The sequence below is a fragment of the Mirounga leonina genome, unplaced genomic scaffold (assembly GCF_011800145.1).
Source record: "Mirounga leonina isolate KUSES-001 unplaced genomic scaffold, KU_Mleo_1.0 Mir_165, whole genome shotgun sequence".
Lineage (NCBI taxonomy): Eukaryota > Metazoa > Chordata > Mammalia > Carnivora > Phocidae > Mirounga > Mirounga leonina.
This window is the reverse complement of record NW_023270415.1, coordinates 52,276,909-52,296,471: the sequence shown is the minus strand read 5'-3', so window position 1 is coordinate 52,296,471 and position 19,563 is coordinate 52,276,909. Positions and strand designations below refer to the sequence as shown.

At 35.4% G+C, this 19,563-nt stretch overlaps 1 protein-coding gene across 3 annotated transcripts in view; it reads left to right on the top strand.

The window, feature by feature from the left end:
• The window catches only part of ANGPT1 (angiopoietin 1), a 244,927-nt gene that overhangs the window by 211,451 nt on the left and 13,913 nt on the right, over positions 1-19,563 (top strand). The window lies entirely within an intron of this gene.

The window sequence follows — 19,563 nt, the reverse complement described above, 5'->3', positions numbered from 1 at the left end:
TTTTGATGTTGGCTGAGATTCTAGAGGATGAGGAACTGAGTCCAGCACAGTATTATTGTTGTCGTAGTTCTTACTGTTATTACTGTGATGAGATCAGTGCCGTGAATTCATACGTACAAAATTGATGACAGAGAATTGACTCAGACTCAGTGGCTTGAAATAAGTACACGTCTATCAAAAGATTTTCTACTTACACTTTATTTACCTTTATTCAATTATTGTTTTTTCACATTATTTATAAAAGTGACAAAGGAGAGGTAAAATGTTACGTTTTTATATGATTTACATAAAAGATAAGGTGGGGCATAATTTAGAAATTTTTGGCAAATGTGAAAGCAAAAATAAATTCAAATAATGGTATCAATATACACAATACATCATTGTAGATGTACAAACAGGCAAACTATACACTTTCCTATTAACATCTCTGATTTTTGTTTTCAATGGACAGCTTGTACACTAGAAAAAAACTAAGCAAATAATGCAGTATTGTAAATTCATTCCCCAAACCCTTATTGTGTTACTTCTGTGTTCCAGGAACCCTACTAGGCACTGCTAATTTTCCAGTGGGTGATGAGATCTCTAGTCTCCCAGACTGCACAGTACAGCTTTGTAACTAACTAGGTCACTAAATACTGGCTGGCATTCCTTGAGAACAGGGAATATATTTCCGTTACTTTTATATCACTACCCATTAATGCAATACTTGGTACATAGCAGGTCCTTAATAATTGTGTGTGACTGAGTTTCATAATCAGTAAATTAATGTTGCAGTGATTTCTAACTCTCTGTATTGTAACTACTCTACATAAGTTTTGGATTGTGTACATTAAAGCATTGGTACATAGCTTCAAGCAAAATGCAGTGACAGCAACCAAAGCCTTCTATTCTTTTTCCAACCTGTGTGGACATCTTGTAGCTCAACGATTTCTGCTGATTATATCTTTTTGAGACATACTATTCTTGTAGAGTTTGAATCTACAACTTTTTCATGAACACATCTCATTTTAATGGATTATGCATGGGATTGGATCCTTGGAGACATATCTTGACAAACAGTGATGATGTCACCACAACAGAGGGATGAGAAATGGATCCAAAGGGTTTTCATCGCCTTGTGAGAGGGTAGTGAGGGTGTACATAATGGCAACTCAAGAAACCAAAGAAGAGACATTTATAACATGCAATGGAGTGTAAGAAGAAACATTTCCAAGGAGGTCAATATTTGGGGAGTTTTATAACAAGAGAAACCACTGTAAAACATCAGGGGTACTCTTATGTAAATGTTTTAACCTGAAACTTGAAACTCTATGAAACTTGGCTAATGTCAGACAGCCTGACAATAGGACTAGCAAATAATTAGTCTAGTCTTTTTCTAGGCTCCTGAAGAATTTGCTTTGGTTCTTTTCCAAAATCTCTCTCAGTTCTTAGTAGGTAGATAGGTGTGTGTGTCTGTGTGTGCCTGAGTGTGCCACATGCGTATGTGTTTGTGAGGCTGGGGTGGTATGAAGACAAAGAGTGCACGGACTGGTTTAGGAAGATTGTCAGAATCCAAAGAAGGCTTTAGGGTGTGTGGTGTGAATGTCATTCTGGCATCTGCTTGAGGAAGGAGCACTTACTTCCTCTCAGAATGCCCCACTGCCCACATTGAGCATTTCCCATTCCTTCGCTGTATGATTCTGATCTTCACCCACCTAATGCAGATCTATGATTGAAAAGCAAGTTTTCCCAGATAGAGTGAGGCACACACTCTGGGATCCCAATTTTTCTTTCTTGAGACAACTATGAACCTAGAGACTCAGGATTCTAAATCCAGAAGGCACTTAATACTTTAATTTCCAATCCTCTGGGTTGTCAAGAAAAGAAAGTTGAGATCCAGAAATATGCAACATTGTTCCCAAGGAAGGAGAAAGACTTAAATAGGGAATGTTTGACTCCTACCTAGTTTGGTGTGGTTTCTACTCTGTAATGCTGCTGTAAAAAATTTGATAGCTCTGGCCCTGTCTCCTGCCAGGACCCAGCAGAAAATAGGTGTGTAATCATCACCTTCTTATGCAATTAAGTGTAAGATTCATGTTGGCATCAAATGGGAAGTTAGAACTCATTTAAACATAATGTCTGTTCTGGTGAGAGCTTACTGAAAATAAGCACACTGTAAAATGGTCTTATTTACTCTTTCAAAGAAAATCAATCAGAAGCTTGAAAAGGGTGTTTACCCTTGTGACTTCCCTCTCCACCTGTATCATCACTCACTCAAGCCAGGAACACCAAGCATGGCCTGAGTTAGAGCTCCAGATGTCCAACTTTGCTGTTGCTTTCCCCCCACTTATTTCTCTTCCTTCTGAATTAGAAAGGAATGTCTCATTGTGATAATTCGTTAAAAGAATTAGTACTAGCATTTGTATAGTGTCTTATAATTTACGAAATGGTTTTTAACACTTTAGACATTCAGTCTTCACAATGAATTTTTGAGGTAGGTATTACTAGACACATTTAAAGAAACTGAGGCTTTGGTCAACTCACCTGCTCAAACTCAAGTAAATTTCAACTAAAAACGGAGCTATGGAATTCATGTTAGATTTTAGGTTTTTGTTTTATGTTTTTAAATTTTCTATATTTTCTCCTCTCCCAAATTAAATTCAGATGGTTTTTTGAGAGTTTTTTTTTTTTAAGTATTCTGTCTTAACAGAAATTTTATTTTGGAAACCCTTATAATAGCTGTGATCATAATGTATAAATCTAATTTTAAAAAATCTTTCTCATGCTCTGGACATATACTGATAAAAGTAAGTGTTGTTGAATGGATAGATAAGCTTACAATGTACATAGAATACACATATTTTCCTTTTATCCTCTAAGGAAACCCCAAATGATCTTCTCAGAAAACAAAATCTATGGAACCCAGGAGAATATAAATAATAAAAAAAATAATGTGAGCGTGTCATGATAAAAAAATCATGTAAAATAATACAAGTTTAATGTGAAATTATTAAATACTTCCTCTAGAGAGGTAGTATTATTCAGGTCTCATCATCTAACACCCAAACTATTGTACAGCTTTCCTGCCTCCAGCCTTGATAATCTCAAATATATCACCCACACTGTTGTTGGGATGGTTTTTCTAAAAGATAATCTGACTTTGGTCTCCGCCCTCATTCATATATTTCAACAATGTTCAAATATCTGTAGGTTAGGGGAGCCTCGGTGGCTCAGTCAGTTAAGCATCCAACTCTTGATTTTGGCTCAGGTCATGATCTCAGGGTCATGAGATTGAGCCCCGCGTGTGTGTGGAGCCTGCTTAAGATTATCTCTCTCTCTCTCCCTCTGGCCCTCCTCCCCAAATCACACTCTCTCGCTCTTAAAAAAAAAAAAAAAAAAAAAAAAATCTATAGATTAAAGTCTGTCACTTTAAAGTCTTTATGACCTGGCCCTACTTACTTGTTCAGATATCACTAATATACTCTCCTACAACCTCACCTAACCAGATACTTCCTCATCATTATGTTCTAGAAACTACTTGCAGTTTCTCTAAACCTTCTGTATCTTTGTTTATGTTATATCTGTACCCCTGCACATAAACTCAACTTTGGATACATCTTCTAAATCTTTAAGATTTTCCTTTACTCCAGGAAGTTTTCCCCAATACCTATTATGGTATGTGTTGTGATGTCACATAAACTCACCCACAGTGTCCCTTCAGAACAATAGCCCTCCTTCTCTCACCTTCTGGGAATATTGCTGGTTTACAGTTTGTAGCCAGGGTCCCCTGCCTAGGCATTGCCTGTGGCTGAAGAAAGTCACATCACCCAAGATCATTCTTCCTTCCTGCAGACAGATTGTATCCAATGACTAGTCAATATAGGAGTGTATAAAGGACCCCTTGCCCCAGTTTGGGACAATTCTGAAGGGCCATCCCAGGTCCAGAATTCAACTTGGTATTAGCTGAGTTCTTTACCGTAACTGTGTGTGAATCCATCCTCTCTCTGTTCAGTACTGCTCTCATCATTCTGCCATAGGGATTGATCCTGAGAGCCCTCCCCTATAAATCTCCCTATACTGATTTCCCAGAGAAAAGCATCACCCTCACTCTCAGGCTGGTTTGGATGTTTTATGCTCCCATAGATCCATAACAGTCTGTGGATAACTATCCAGTATTCACATTCTAAGTCATTAATAAGTATTTATTAAATAACTGTGTGTGTTGCCCTTTTCTACTATTTCTAAGCTTCTCAAGTATATGAACCATTTTTTATCAAAACTCAAGATATATACCTAAGTTAGCCAAAATATTAAGTAATAGTTAATAGCTAATATTCAGTGAGCACATGTATGCACCAGATACCTTGTTTTCACATGAGAAAACAGGCATGGTACAAGGTCACAGGTACTAATATGCATAGAAGTTATTTGAGCTTTGATCTCATAACTGCCCATCATATGACCATCCCTCAATAAAGGGAAATCCAGAAGTTACTTTCTAGAATTAAATACACTCAAAGCACATATTCTAACAGATAAAATTTGTTTCTTCTGATCCTATTTCTGTCTTTAATAATTTGAATGTCCATGGGCATTATCTTATCTCTCTTGTTCTCAATTTTCTGTCCTATAAATTAAGTATTTGTAAAGTTCCTTACAGATCAAAAATTATTTTCTAGAATAGAATTACCTTTATGTATATACTCCTTTTTATTTAATGCCCCTTTGTTTCTTTGATAGGTGATTAAATTTTGATCTCTCTAATAAACACTTCAGTAAGAGGAAATATCAATCCCCTGGGAACATCAGTTTAGGGCTTACAGTGACCTTTTACTTCTCATGAAAACTTTGGGGGTCCCAATACTCAGAGTTAAAAAACAAATACACAACCACCACCACCTCAACAAATGCTTTAAAAATAACAGATTAATTGTGGGTTTGAGGAGATGCTATGCTCTACTGGAAAGTGCTTTGGAATAGGAATCCGAAGCTATTAAATAGTAGTGTGTCTTCAATATCCATAAAACCAAGTTGGTTGTATCAGTGTTCAGAAAAACAGAGCCATGATCAGCACTATGGACATAAGACATTTGTTATACAGATTACACCTTACACAACTGTGAGATGAACTGGGGAAGTAAAGATCGGGAAGGTGAAGGTAGAAAATCAAAAGAAGGTGGAAAATCAACCACCATGCTTGAAACCCAGCATGGTGGTAGACCAGTGGGAGCTTGCAGGGAAATCCAAGAAACCAAGCTTGTCCAGCCACCAGAGGAGGACCACAAAGTGGGGGACCTAAGGAAAGATGTTACTTCAGTGTAGCTATGTTACCAATCAAGCATCTGGTGATGGGTCTGGAGCCATTGACAGCATGGGAAGGCAAGCTGGATGCAGAGTGGGAAAGGACAAGCTGGGAACTGCCATGTCTACTGATGGTCTGAGTCGGGCCACTGCTTCACTTCCACCTTCCAGATCTCACACAAAGTCCTCTTTTGACCAACTCTAACTTGGAACCATATAAGGAAGGAAATTCTGGGGAACATAGTTCCCAGATTAACCAAGTTAACAGTAGCACAACCTAGCTATACCTTGGGCAAATCACCTATTACTTTTTTTTTTAATTTTTTAAATTTTATTTTATTATGTTATGTTAGTCACCATACATTACATCATTAGTTTTTGATGTAGTGTTCCATGATTCCTTGTTTGCGTATAACACCCAGTGATCCATTCAATACGTGCCCTCCTTAATGCCCATCACCGGGCTAACCCATTCCCCCACACCCCTCCCCTCTAAAACCCTCAGTTTGTTCCCCAGAGTCCATAGTCTCTCATGGTTTGTCTCCTCCTCTGATTTCCCCCCTTCATTTTTCCCTTCCTAACTATTACTTTTATACCTCAGTTTTCTCATCTTTAAGTGGGAATAATGCCCTCTCTTCTATTATCCTCACCATTTAGTTATAAGGATCCAATCAGAAAGAGTATGTAAACATACTTTGTATTGGACAAATTTAAATACCACGCAACTATGAAAAATACTTATTTATTTATTTATTTATTTATTTATTTATTTATTTATTTACTATGTTATGTTAGTCACCGTACAGTATGTCATTAGTTTTTGATGTAGTGTTCCATGATTCATTGTTTGCGTATAACACCCAGTACTCCATGCAATACGTGCCGGACTAACCTATCCCCCCTCTAAAACCCTGTTTGTTTCTCAGAGTCCATAGACTCTCATGGTTCATCTCACCCTCTGATTTCCCCCCTTCATTTTTCCCTTCCTTCTTCTAATGCCCTCCATGCTATTCCTTATGTTCCACAAATAAGTGAAACCATATGATAATTGACTTTCTTTGCTTGACTTATTTCACTTAGCATAATCTCCTCTAGTCCCATCCATGTTGATTCAAAAGTTGGGTATTCATCCTTTCTGATGGCTGAGTAATATTCCATTGTATATATGGACCACATCTTCTTTATCCATTCAATTGAGATACCACCTTACACCAGTTAGAATGGCAAAAATTGACAAGACAAGAAACAACAAATGTTGGAGAGGGTGTGGAGAAAGGGGAACCCTCTTACACTGTTGGTGGGAATGCAAGTTGGTACAGCCCCTTTGGAAAACAGTGTGGAGGTTCCTCAAAAAGTTAAAAATAGAGCTACCCTGTGACCCAGAAATTGCACTACTGGGTATTAGCCCCAAAGATACAGATGTAGTGAAAAGAAGGGCCACATGCACCCCAATGTTCATAGCAGCAATGTCCACAATAGCCAAACTGTGGAAAGAGCCAAGGTGCCCTTCAACAGACGAATGAATAGAAGACATACAAATGGCTAACAGACACATGAAAAAATGTTCATCATCATTAACCATCAGGGAAATTCAAATCAAAACCACATTGAGATATTCACGTATTTTTAATTCAATTTTCATCACACCCAAGAAATTTTTTAGTGGTTTCAATAAAACATTTTAATTATATTTCTATATTGAAATTGTAACCCATTGTTTTACTGATTGGTATTTTTGTCTGTTTATTAATTTGGCTTCAGGACCCAGTCCAGGTTCACTCATTACATCTGTGTTCTCTTTAGTCACCTTTTACCTAGAATAGTCTACCACATACTACCACAAATATTTTTAAACAATCCAGGTCAATTTTCCTCAGAAATGTCCCTTTCTCAATCTATCTTATTATTCCTTCCTGATGAGATTCAAATAAAATGTTTTTGATAAGAATGCTGTAGAAATGGTATTGTACTTGCCATTTTATCACATCCAAAGGCACAAAGAGTCAGTTTGTCCCATTATTGATTGGGCTAAGTTTAATTCACTGTAAGCTGAATTTTGTTTTTGTTTTTGCAATGGAATATGTATGTTTGCAAAGAAAATTCTTACAAAATATCATAATGTATAAAACCCATAAAGCTTATCTATTTTGGTTGAAGTGGTTTTGGGGACCTACTACACTATCTCTTTGGCCCTTTCCTTGCTAGCACCTCAGACACTTGTGGGCACAGTTTAAGAAACGTATTGTATCATTATAGCTAAAAGAATAGATTCACCAATTGGAGAATATTTAGTTGTACTGCTTTGAAGTGTAAAAATAAAAATAAAAATATATAAAAAAATTTTCTTAAAGAGGGCATGTATTGAATGGAGCACTGGGTGTTATACGCAAACAATGAATCATGGAACACTACATCAAAAACTAATGATGTAATGTATGGTGATTAACATAACATAATAAGATAAAATTTAAAAAAAAATTCAGACTCATTAGATAGGCATAGCTTATTGAATGGACATGTTTTATTAGGTAGGGGATTTTGCATGTTAATCGTTTTCTTTTTTTCCCTTTTCCATGTTAATTTTTTTCTATTCTTGATTATACTTTGTTCCCTAGAGTTAATTCTTTTATTTTTTATTGTATTAACTAGATTAGTAAATCCTTTATCACAGATAGTATAATAACAAGCTTAAAGGTAGTCCCTCTTTGAACCAACAAAAAAATCTCTATTAGTAAAGTATGAATGACAACATTTAACTATTTATAATGTACATCTTATCATTATAATCTTATTACAATATTGATGCACAGTTTGGGAATATTCTTCATATTTTATTATCTCCATATTATTTGTTGGAGATGAATGATACCTTCAGGGTAAAACTGACTTATAGCTGTGTTAAAGTCTTGTTCTGGAAGAGATTCTACATGAAGACATGAATGCAATGTTTGAATCAAAATTTTAAAAATTGAAAATAATTTAGCCATTAAATATATTTTTACACAAAATTTACTTTTGGCCAACATATTTATTGGGAAAGAGTTTGATGTAATGGCTAAAACCTTGTATTGGGAATCAAGAGCCATGAATTCTAGACTTGGATCTGTAGTTATTTTCTGAATGACCTTGGACAAGGTTACTTCACTTTTCCAAGTCTCAGGTCCTCAGAAGTAAAATGAGAAAGTAAGGATGAACTCTTTCCAATTCCAAAACCTTTTTTTATTTGTTTTCTTAATCATTAAAGTACTCCCGTGTTATGTATGCATTTCAAGGACAAAGCAAATTAGTGTAGATTGAAAAGAATTCTCTCGGGTCTCCCACATAAATTTAAGCCCTGCATTTTTGTAGGTATTGCAAAACTTGTTTTACTCTTTTTAGTGAAATGTTTTTCATTTCTTCTATCCTCTGGGCTACATGGTCCTGGCTAGAACCAGTAGCAGATGTGTTGAAATACTAAGAGGAAAGTTATTTTTTATAGCAGTTCTGGACTGACCAAAGTAGAAAAAAATATATATAGGGAATCACCTGGCAGTTTCTACCCTCTTGAATTCTTAGCCTAGATTGCAAACTCAAGGTTTTAAGTAGTTTTGTTTGTATTTTCAAAAAATTTCTCCAATGTGGGAGTTATATACTTTATTTAGACTATGATTTTTGTTGAGTCCTTTAGTTTTTTGGATTGTTGGTTGGATGAGATTCATCTCCCTGATCTATTCAACTCCAAGCTCTTCTGGTTTTTTTTTTCTTTACTTGCAAATGATATGCAAGAATTTCTGTATTGTACAATACCAAGCAAATGAAATAAAATATTAATAAAATAGACAACATACCTTGTTCCCTAGGCCAACTGATCTTGGAAAAGGATGCTATGTTGTTGTCACTAATCAGTAGTCTGTGCACAGGCTACAAGAACTAGTTTCTCTGCCTACAGTTTTGATAACTGCCACTAGGTGACAGACCATAAACCTTGATTTTATGGAACTCATCTTGGATGAATAACTGAGGGCTTAGTGAATATTACAAGATTTAGTTAATTATACTTTTTGAGTAGAAATTTCAAAATTGTCACAATGACAATATAAAATATTTATTACCCTCTAATTTATACAAAAGTTTTTCTCTCTAGATGATTTATTTCCTTTACAAAAGCCTTTACCCATTTCCACCATAAACATCTTAAAACCATTTTAAATAATTATGCCAAGTATCAATAAGTAACAACATTAAATGCATCAGCTATAAATCCCATGTTAGTAGTACCATCATAACATTCAACTTTAATATTAAATAAAATATTTAGCCACATATTTAAAGTATTTACAAAGTGCTTAGATATGCTTCTTGGTGCTAACATCACAAATGCCAGTTTGATGCTGGTCTGCTTATTCTAGTGAAAGAATCAAAAGTACTTTTTTCTTATGTGGTTCAGTTAGGAGTTCAACTAAACAGCTGTATAAAGAATGATTTTAGCTTTATTCATTGTTAGGCTGTCAATGAAAAACAATTTCCTTTCCCTTGCATACCCTTATAATCAATGGTAGAGAGAATTTTCTAAATATGAAGATCAGAAGTTATTATATAAAAATTTGGAGGTCACATTATTGTTATAAAATAATTATTTTTAATGAACTCTGCTTTAAAATAATAGATGCAATTAAAGATCCAATGAATAGTTTGTACCTATTTATAACCTGATTCTTAAAGTATACCTTGTGTTCTTAGCAGAAGAAGTACATCTGAATAGTGTATGCTTCTTTGACATTTCCTAATCTAGAGATATGCTGATTATAAGAAACGTTAAGTCAGTATTTCCTTGGCTTATTAAAAAACAGTAATTTTAGGGGCACCTGGGTGGCTCAGTCAGATGCATCCGACTCTTGGTTTTGGCTCAGGTCATTATCTCAGGGTCCTGGAATCAAGCCCCACATCAGGATCCATGCTCAGCACAGAGTCTGCTTGGGATTGTCTCTCTCCCTTTCCCTCTGGCCCTCCCACTGCTCTCTCTCTCTCTCTCAAATAAATAAAATCTTTTGAAAAAATAAAAATAAAATAATTTTAAACATGCAGTTGTCTAATATCCATAATTTTTTATTTCTTAACTAGATATAGTTTTGCTATAACCTACATAGCTTCATTAAAACTACTCTCTTAAAAGTTGTTATAATTATTTTGAAATCAGGGTCTGCATTCATTTGTTTGTCCAGCCAGCTAGCCATCAAACATTTATCATGTTGCTAATATTTCCCCAATACTATTCAGTTGTTTCCAAACTTCAGTGTGCATATTGTCAACTAGGGTGTTTGTTTAAAGTGCAGATTTCTAGGTTCCATATCCAGAGATTCTGATCTTAGGATAGGACCTAGATTTCAGTTCTACCAACTACACCCAGGTGACGTTGATGCAGAACTAACACTTTCATGACTCTAAAAGGAGACACCATGCTTTCTGGTTTTGTGGTGCTAATAGTTTAGAAGACAGAAGAAAACATGATATAGTTGACTTAAAAGTTGCAGCTTTGGTATGTTTTAGCATGTGTTTGTTTGTTTTTTAATCAAAGAGTTGTGGACCTTTAAAAAAAAATGATGGCGCTATGGATCCTCTCCCCAGAATAACTGAAAAAAACTAAATTTTGCTTATATATCTGTGTGATTCAGCTCCGCACTCAAAGTCCTTGGATAAGAACATTTGGAATGAGGCTCTAGTTGGACAGTAAAGAAAAGTGGTCTATTTAGCTGGGGTTGAAGATGGATGGGATACATTGGAGGAGATTGAAGGGGACCAGAAAAGGCTTCATAGAGGAAATCCTTGAGGATTGTGAAATATGACTAGGTGCTCATGAGGCAAGTACAGAGGATGATGGCAGAAGGAGAAAGGTCTTGAGATTTCAGCCAGAGGAGCAATGTGGATAAAGACCCAGAAGTGGAAAAAGGAAGTGCCTTATTAGACAATAGTAAGTAAATTGTATGTGGGAGTTCACTCTGCTACAGAAAACGGAGGGCCGTGTTCCTTGATAAGGAGCTTGGACGCTGTCTTATACTAATTTTGAAGAGAAATAAGCACACTGATGGTTTTGGTCAACAGAAGAATCTGCTCATGCACACTAGAGCCTTATTTGCAGAACTTATAGCAACATATTATCCAAGTACAACAAGAGAAAGTATTTCCTTTTTGCAAAACAACCTCAGACAATGCCTCTCAATGGTTTTCAACATTCTACTCACCCTTTCCCCTCTTTCTGTCTTCCCCTAGGGGATGTTGGAAAGAAAGTTTCTTGCTGCTCTTTAAACAGAAATTAAAATGAGAACAAACCTACCTCCCTTGAACTTGCTTATACTAAAAAAAATCACCAATTTCAATCACAAGTTTAACAAGGTCTTGACTTAATTTTTAGTAAAAAAGCAAACCCATAAACTCTCTGAGATGGCCGTAGGCCTGGGCTTTTAGGCACCAGAATGGTGTCCAGTCACTGAGCCACTCACTTGGGGCTGACTCTGTCAGCCACACGTGACACCAAGGGAATTAAAATGTTTAAGGGACTGTTTGTATTTTTTACAGAGGTCTTGGTGCCATGTAATTCATTTTGGCACTCATTTTTTTAATGTATTCTTAGAAAAGGGGAGGAATACTGGAAGACTTTATTTTATTTAGAACTAAAACTAGGGTATTAGTACAGTGTGTATTTCTAAACTTTGGCAAGTATATACGGTTTCATTGTCACAGATTTCATGAAAATTATTTTTACATGTACAGAATAGAGTGTACTCTCTCAGCGCTGTGCAAAGGCACAGAAATAACAGTATGTGAATTCTATTTTCTTTAGAGGAAGAATTTCTCATGAGTTTTGAACACAGGCAATCTTCATGTCGTTGAGAAACACTGAAAACTGTATTTTACTTGAGTTTGAAACAGGGATAGCTGGTAGCAGTGTTTCCATTGTCAAGAGCTTGAGACCTGGGTGGTTGATAAACTCAATTTTACAAAGTCCTACATTATATTAATATTTCTAAATCAAGGGAGAGACATTAAAATGTATACTGTCAAAACAAACAGATGGAAAATTACCATGCAATCTATGCACGTATAATGAAAATCAATATATAAAACAATCAGAATCACAAAATAAATAAAACTGGATTTTCTCAAGTTTCTCATTATTTGAGCTGAGTTTTCTGTAACTGGAAATTTATCTTTCTTAATCAGCACAGATTCCCATGACCATCACTATCTCAAGTATTTTTCACACTTGCACATCATCCACTAAACATGTTCAAAAATGAATAACATATCTACCTCAAGGCATCTGAGGCTTAAAAAGCAAATAAGATAATGCACTCCTTCTTAGCATAATGGCTAGTTTAATATACAGAAATTCTGCTGATTCCTCAATGATCCAATTCCATCTGAGAACAAATGACACCAATTCAGGAAGATTGAACGTGATGAAGAAACTTTTGGGGAGGAAGGATGGGAATTACAGGATGAGTTGCCTTGGGTGATCTTTTCAAGGATTTTTCCCAGTATCAATTATGGATAAAGAAAGGGAAAAAAGATCACATGCTGGATTCAGCCAATAAAGTACCCTGATATATGGCAAGAGAAGCATAGGATTCTCAAAAGATTGGAATTTTAATTTATAAGAATAAACATTTGAAATAAAAGACCATTATTCAGGCATCTGGGTTCAAAATAAGGTAGACCTTTCTGATTTCAAATCAGAAAATTAATGTCCATGGGGCTTGAATTGTAAAACATACTGATAGAGTTAAAATGGTACTACGTATAAGCCATCTCTTGAAATGAGTAAAACTTAAATTCTGAACAATTTTAACTCTTATTTCATAATTGACTCAATATTTATTGAATGTCTGTTAGGTATATGATATATGGAGTTTACAAAGATGACTGAGATATGAATACTTATTAGGAGCTGACAATATGCTAAGGAAAGAAAAGTACATATATAAATAATAATAAGAAAAGCACATATGTAAATAATAATACATACATAAATAATAATAGGAAAACTGAGATGTGCCACAAGAGAAGCAATTTATCTGTGCAATGACAAGTTAGAGGAGAAAGGAGAGGAGGCTTCCTGTGTAACATTTGGGCTTGCCTTGAAAGATGGTTCATTTTGGACTTGTGAAGAGAGGGAGGAGAAAGGGACCAAATCAGTAAAGCTCTATTCATTTGAAAGAACAAGATACACTTGGACAATCCTGAACTAGAGAGAATAAAATGTTTGCATCAAAGATGTTACTCTGAAAAAAAAATAGAAAATATTATTTAGCTAAAGATAATTTTACTGTATTAGCAAAGTCCAATATAGGACTGAAGTTTCCCCTAACATAAATTTATATTCTTTCCTTTATCTCAAGGCTTCCAGTCTTAGTAATTTCCACCAGAACTCTGCATACTTAACAAACAGGACATTTTAAATGTAAAGAATTTCAGCTTCAAATACTAATACAATAAAAGAACTAAAAATCTGTCTTAAATGCCCAGTATCAAAATAAGTTAATTGCCTGCCTTTTCACTTGACATTCCCAGAACATTCAAATGACTGATGGAAACCTTTTTCTTTCTTATCTGTTTTTTTTTTATGTTAGATAACCTCAAAACTTAATTATGCTATGGATTTCACAACTCTTCTACTGAAAATATCCTCTTTGTCCCTCTCCAAAAGTCCATGTCCTCCACAGCCTCCAAAGCTAACCTCTTCCGATAAATTTTTTGAGCAGTTTAGCATCTCCTGAATTTTTCTCTTACCCTCTTTCCAACAATACTAATTATTTGTATACTTCCCAATGATGCCTTTATAGCACCAAACAAATGCTTAGTTTTGCTAAAAGTCTAAAACACTCTTTTTTCCATATGTGGTTTGACAAAAGAAAATTGTCTTTGTTTTCAGCAGAAGATGCCACCTGTATCATTTAAACTCAGTTCTAAAAGACATGTTCTGCTAGCCGTCTTTGCTGATGGTGCCCAGCTCTTTTGGTAAAGAAGGGAGGGTGGTTAGAGCAGAGTCAACCCTGAGCAGTAGCAACCAAGAGACAGCCGTGTGGGGAAACTCTGTCAGATTGAGTCATTGCTACCAGGCTTTGAAAGAAAACCATGGGGGTCATTTTGTATTTTCTTCAATTGATTGTGAGAAAGACAAACTAGTTCCATATGGCGGCAGGGAGAGAGCTCAGAGCCAGAATGGAAAGCTGCTGCAGGAGATCTCCTCAGCTTGTCAGTCTGAAAGACCTTAAAGTTCAGATATCTGAGTCTTTCTACTGTTTAAAAGAGTCAAGGCCAAACTTCAATTTGTCATACATACAACTCCCACTGCCTTGGGTAATGAAAGAGACTCTTGCTTCCCTGAATACAGTAAAGATGTAAAAATGGTAGGAAGTATGGCAGTCTCTTAAGGAGACAAAACTAATGAAAAACCAGACTCATGACCCTGGACTGCCTATTTTAGAGAAGCTACAGAATCACTGTGATGATTCATAGGTATATTTTGAAGCCTGTTCTTTCATAATAGAACTCACGATTGCCCTACATTTATTAAGAAATGTGATTTAGCCTTTCTGGTTATATGAATTTCTTTAAATGAAAGAAAAGGCATAACTGTATTTTCATTGAGGATGACTAGGGAATCATGACCAATTTCAACATGCACTTATCTGTTTCATTTTTCCTAAAGATGCTAATTGAAAAAATCATAATGGCTGACATTCTTTACAGCCAATGACCAAATCATGTAAGAAATGTGGGGTTTTTATCCTCATTAATTAGGAAAAATGGGTTTAAAAGGATGAATACCATGATTTTACTTTGTGGCTGCCTTTTTGATCACATCTTCTTTGGAGTTTTTGTCTTATTTAGGGGGTTTTTTGTTTGTTTTTTTCTTTCTTTCTTTCTTTTTTTTTTAAATCTTCTATATTTCTGTCCCTAAGCCAAATGCTTTACTCTGGAATAACGTTTGGTTTTTATCTCCTAACACATCATCCTTCATGCAAGCCACATCTATACTGGCTGAACAAAAGAAATAGATGTCCAGGATTCCCATGGTGTTATTTTATGGAAGTATTCTCTCTAATGACTCACACTTTAAATTTTCTTTCACCATATTCAGATGCAAGGCCAACTTTCACCCTTCTGTATATCGACTTTTCTTTTGTGAAGTGAAGTTCCATTAGCAGAACGGAGAAAGCCATAGATAATTAATTAAAATAAAGGCATTAGAGATTAGCCAGAACCACTGTTTAAAAGAACCACCTAAATATTCCATTTGAGCCTCAATTCAAATAAATCTTATCTAATTAGAAAAAATACTTGGCATTAGTGAATGGCCAGCTCTTAGTTTGCCTTTATCAAATAACCAGCTAGAATTGTTGGCTTTGGGTCAATAATTGCTCCTCTGTACTAGCTAAATAGCTGCTAAGAAAGAATGAGCCCCTTAACTGTTCAGATGACCTATCCTTGACTACACAGTTGCTCCCAAAATCCTTGTGGGATTCCACAGAAGCATAGTTGTCCTCATTTATAAATTTCTTAAAATAGTGGTGAGAAAAATTATTTTTTATGCACCATCTCTATTTCCCAGTGTAAGAAAATGACTGTCCATGGGTGCCTCTTCCCTAGAAGAGCATAATCAGCTCCCCTGTGACACACTGAGGATATAGACTCAGGGGAAATGAATACTACTATATGTAAATTACAAGTTCTGCTCAGTCTTGTACAGTGAAAATCCTCTAAATATTGGTCTTTTCTACTTTTTTCTTTTTCATTGAGATATAATTAACAACACAGTGGTTTAATATATGTATATATTGCACAATGGGCCTTCTAGGAATGGGGACAGCACATGCAGATATATAGAGAAATGAGAGTGTATTGCTTTGAGGGAACAAGTAATTGATAAGCCTGGAGTATTATATACATGGACAGGAAATAAGCGATGAGAGGTGTGGGGGGTTGGGTGGTGTGGGAAAAGTAGAGGAGGGCAAGATCTTCAAAGTCCTTGTAAACCACAATAAGGAATTTGGGCTTTATCTCTCATGTGCTGGGAGAACAGCTGAGGGATTTTAACCAGAGTGGAGGAATAATGAGATACAGGTTTTTGAATGAGCCACTTGGAGCATGGATTTTAGGGCAAGGGGGAAGGAGCAAGACTCAAGGCAGTGAGACTAGTTGTTAGGCTTCTATAATAATCCAGAGAAGAGCTGCCAGAACTAGAAGACTTACCTTCTAATGTTGATTAAAAGGATCTGGAAAAATGTCTCTTTTTACTTACAGACTCTAACATATAGCAATAATGAAGTCCATAGAGGTAAAGGTCAGGAAAAGACATTGTTGATGTTTATGCTACACTTCTTTCTACATGCTTCCATACATACTTGGAGATATATGAAGGCACCCTTAAACTTGTAACAATTTTGGGGATAGTCATACAATAGCTTCCAAATGATGTCGGAGAAGAATAAGAAATGGCATGAAAAAAATGGTCATACAATTATGTATGGAAGCATGGTATAAAGAAATCTGTAGAGTATGATTTTATTTTCATTTGTATTTATACATGAAGACAAACTGTTTTGAGAGATGCAAAACAATGTAAATGATTACTTCTAAAGAGATGAGATAGGTCTGTGGGCAACTTTATGTGCATTGTTCAAAATTTTTATAAGAATATGATCAGATATTACATATATACTTAAAAATAGATAATATTAGATAATATTTTCAATTTGGAGGGGGGAAAACAAGGACAAGACTAAATGCATATAAACCATGACACCAAGAATAGTTATATTCAGAGATGAGATTTGGGTTGCTTTTTATTTTCTTCTTTTTGCTTTTCTCTACTTCCTAAATTTATAATTGGGCATTCCAATTGCCATGGTAACACAAAGAAACCATTATAAACTATAAGTCTTAAAATATAACCCTCTTGTGAAAGGATAAAAGTATGAAATATATCCAGCACATAGCAGTCACTCACGTAATATCAACTGAACATTTGTGCTGAATTACCTGAAAATGAAGGTGTAGAAAACATTGTGTTCTGGAATCTCTATCCCCATCAGTGAGCTTAAAGCTACTTACAGGGATAATGGTATTGACTTACCTTTTGAAAAAAAGAAGGAAAGTCATCACAAATCATAGAGAAGCCAAGAATCAGAGATGGAATTAGCATGGCTCATCCAAGAGCACCTGTGGGCTAACCTCAGCCAGTCCCAGTGGAGCAGGAGATTTCAAGCCTGCAGAGTCACAGCTATTTAATTTTTGAATCATTCATCTTCCCCCAACTGATTCTGTGTTCGCCAAACAAGCAACTTTCCAATTATAACTTGGCTTTCTGTGTGAAACTCTCTCTAATAAGACCATGATCCTGGACCCCACAATGTCCCAGTTTTGAATGTAAATGGAGAACTTACAAAAAGTCTCCCTTAGCTTTGTGACTATGTGTCTATCTCTGAAAGGCTGAGAAAGTGATCAAATCTGGAAGGTTGTAAATTCACCCAGGTAACATGTCCCAGGCTCCCATTGGTGACCTCTCATCTTTCTCTCCCCTGATGAAACCCACCCACCCGTGGGCTGCCTGCAACCTGAAATGTAAATCCACGCTTCAAAAATTCGACAATCCTCTATCACTGGTGACTTTTAGCCTGCCTCTCAGAGTTTTGAAATACAAGCTTGTGTATGATAATTTAGCTTTAGAAGCTGCCTTCAACTTACCGTTAACCACAGGTTCTATTAATCATTGAAAACAACAAAACCTGAGTAGGGCTTAATTGTATATTTTGTTCTGACTAAAAAATCTCTGCAGAATATCTGTAAAATGTTTTGGCACAAGCATACAATAGTACTGTTATTTGCTAAAACTAATATCAACTTTACAAAATAATAGGGGGACCTTTACATATACTTAGGTACAAACACAAGTCAAATATATACGTGAAAAAATAAAAATCCAAATATTAATTGACCTGTATTATTTCTATTTAATAATAATGTAAAATTTGTTCAGAGCTGGCCCAGGTCCTAGTAGTGTCTCCCTCATACAAAGATATTAACTATTTTGTGGGTGGATAAGATTCATAAATAAGACTCAGGTACAGAAGTGGTAATATACATGGATATGAAAGGAATATAGCTAGATGATTTTGATAAATGAGAACAGATGAACCATATTAGGTAGAATTAGAAAGAAAGGTAGAGTCTCAACCAGAGAAGACCTTGTATCAGAGTGACACTTCTGACAAGCTTAGTTTAGTTATTCTGACCCCCAAGGAACTGCTGAAGGACCTAAGCAAGTTTGCATTTGTTCAAAGTACCCAGGTGGATATGGAAACAAAGTATAGGATCAGTAGGAAATGACCGGACATCAGTGAACTACATTAGGCATTGATGGTGATTTGTCCACTAGTTTTTAAATTCTAGACCAGAATTCTTCAATCTGCAAAGAGTAATATGAGATACTAATTGAGAATATAAATTCCTACGCCTAGTGAAAAGGCCTTTTCCACAAATAACCAGATGATTATCTATATGTGCAACTGTTGGAGAGCCCCTGATCTAGGTTTATGTAAATTTCATATAAGAAATGTTTCTAGAGAGTAAAGTAGGTTAGGTTCTTTGAAGAATGCCATATTTGAGGTTAAACAGTTGGCATTTTGAACTTAATTTTAGGGATACTACTAGAATGTAAGCTCCTTATGGGCATGGCCCTTTGATGTAGCTTAAGTACTTAGAACAATTTCTGTTATATAGTATGTGCTCAACAAATATTTGTTCAGAGAATGTATAATGATTAAGAACTTGAATTTTAAAGTCAAACACAGCCAAATTCCAGCTTATTTATCTTCTCTAAATCTTAGCATAAAAAATTAGTATATTGATGCCTAGATCACAAATTTAATATAAAATTAAATTAAATAATAACTGGAAAGCATTTAGCAGAGTGGCACAGAGCAAGTCCTCAATCAATGAGAATTATTATTAGTATTGCTATTAAGAATAATGTTTATCACATCATTACTATTCAATATTAACATAATTATATGCTGTAATGACACTCTACAAGGCATTTTTTCTTTGGAGATTAATACTTGTGGTAATAAAATAAACCTATTTTCCTTTTGTAGATCATGCACTATCAGAGAACTATATGAGTTTGAATATGCATTGTGAAATAAACACCAAGCATACAAGCCATAGAGAATTTTATTGTGGTTTAGTCTTTTCTTTTCTTTCTTTCTTTTTCTTTCTTTCTTTCTTTCTTTCTTTCTTTCT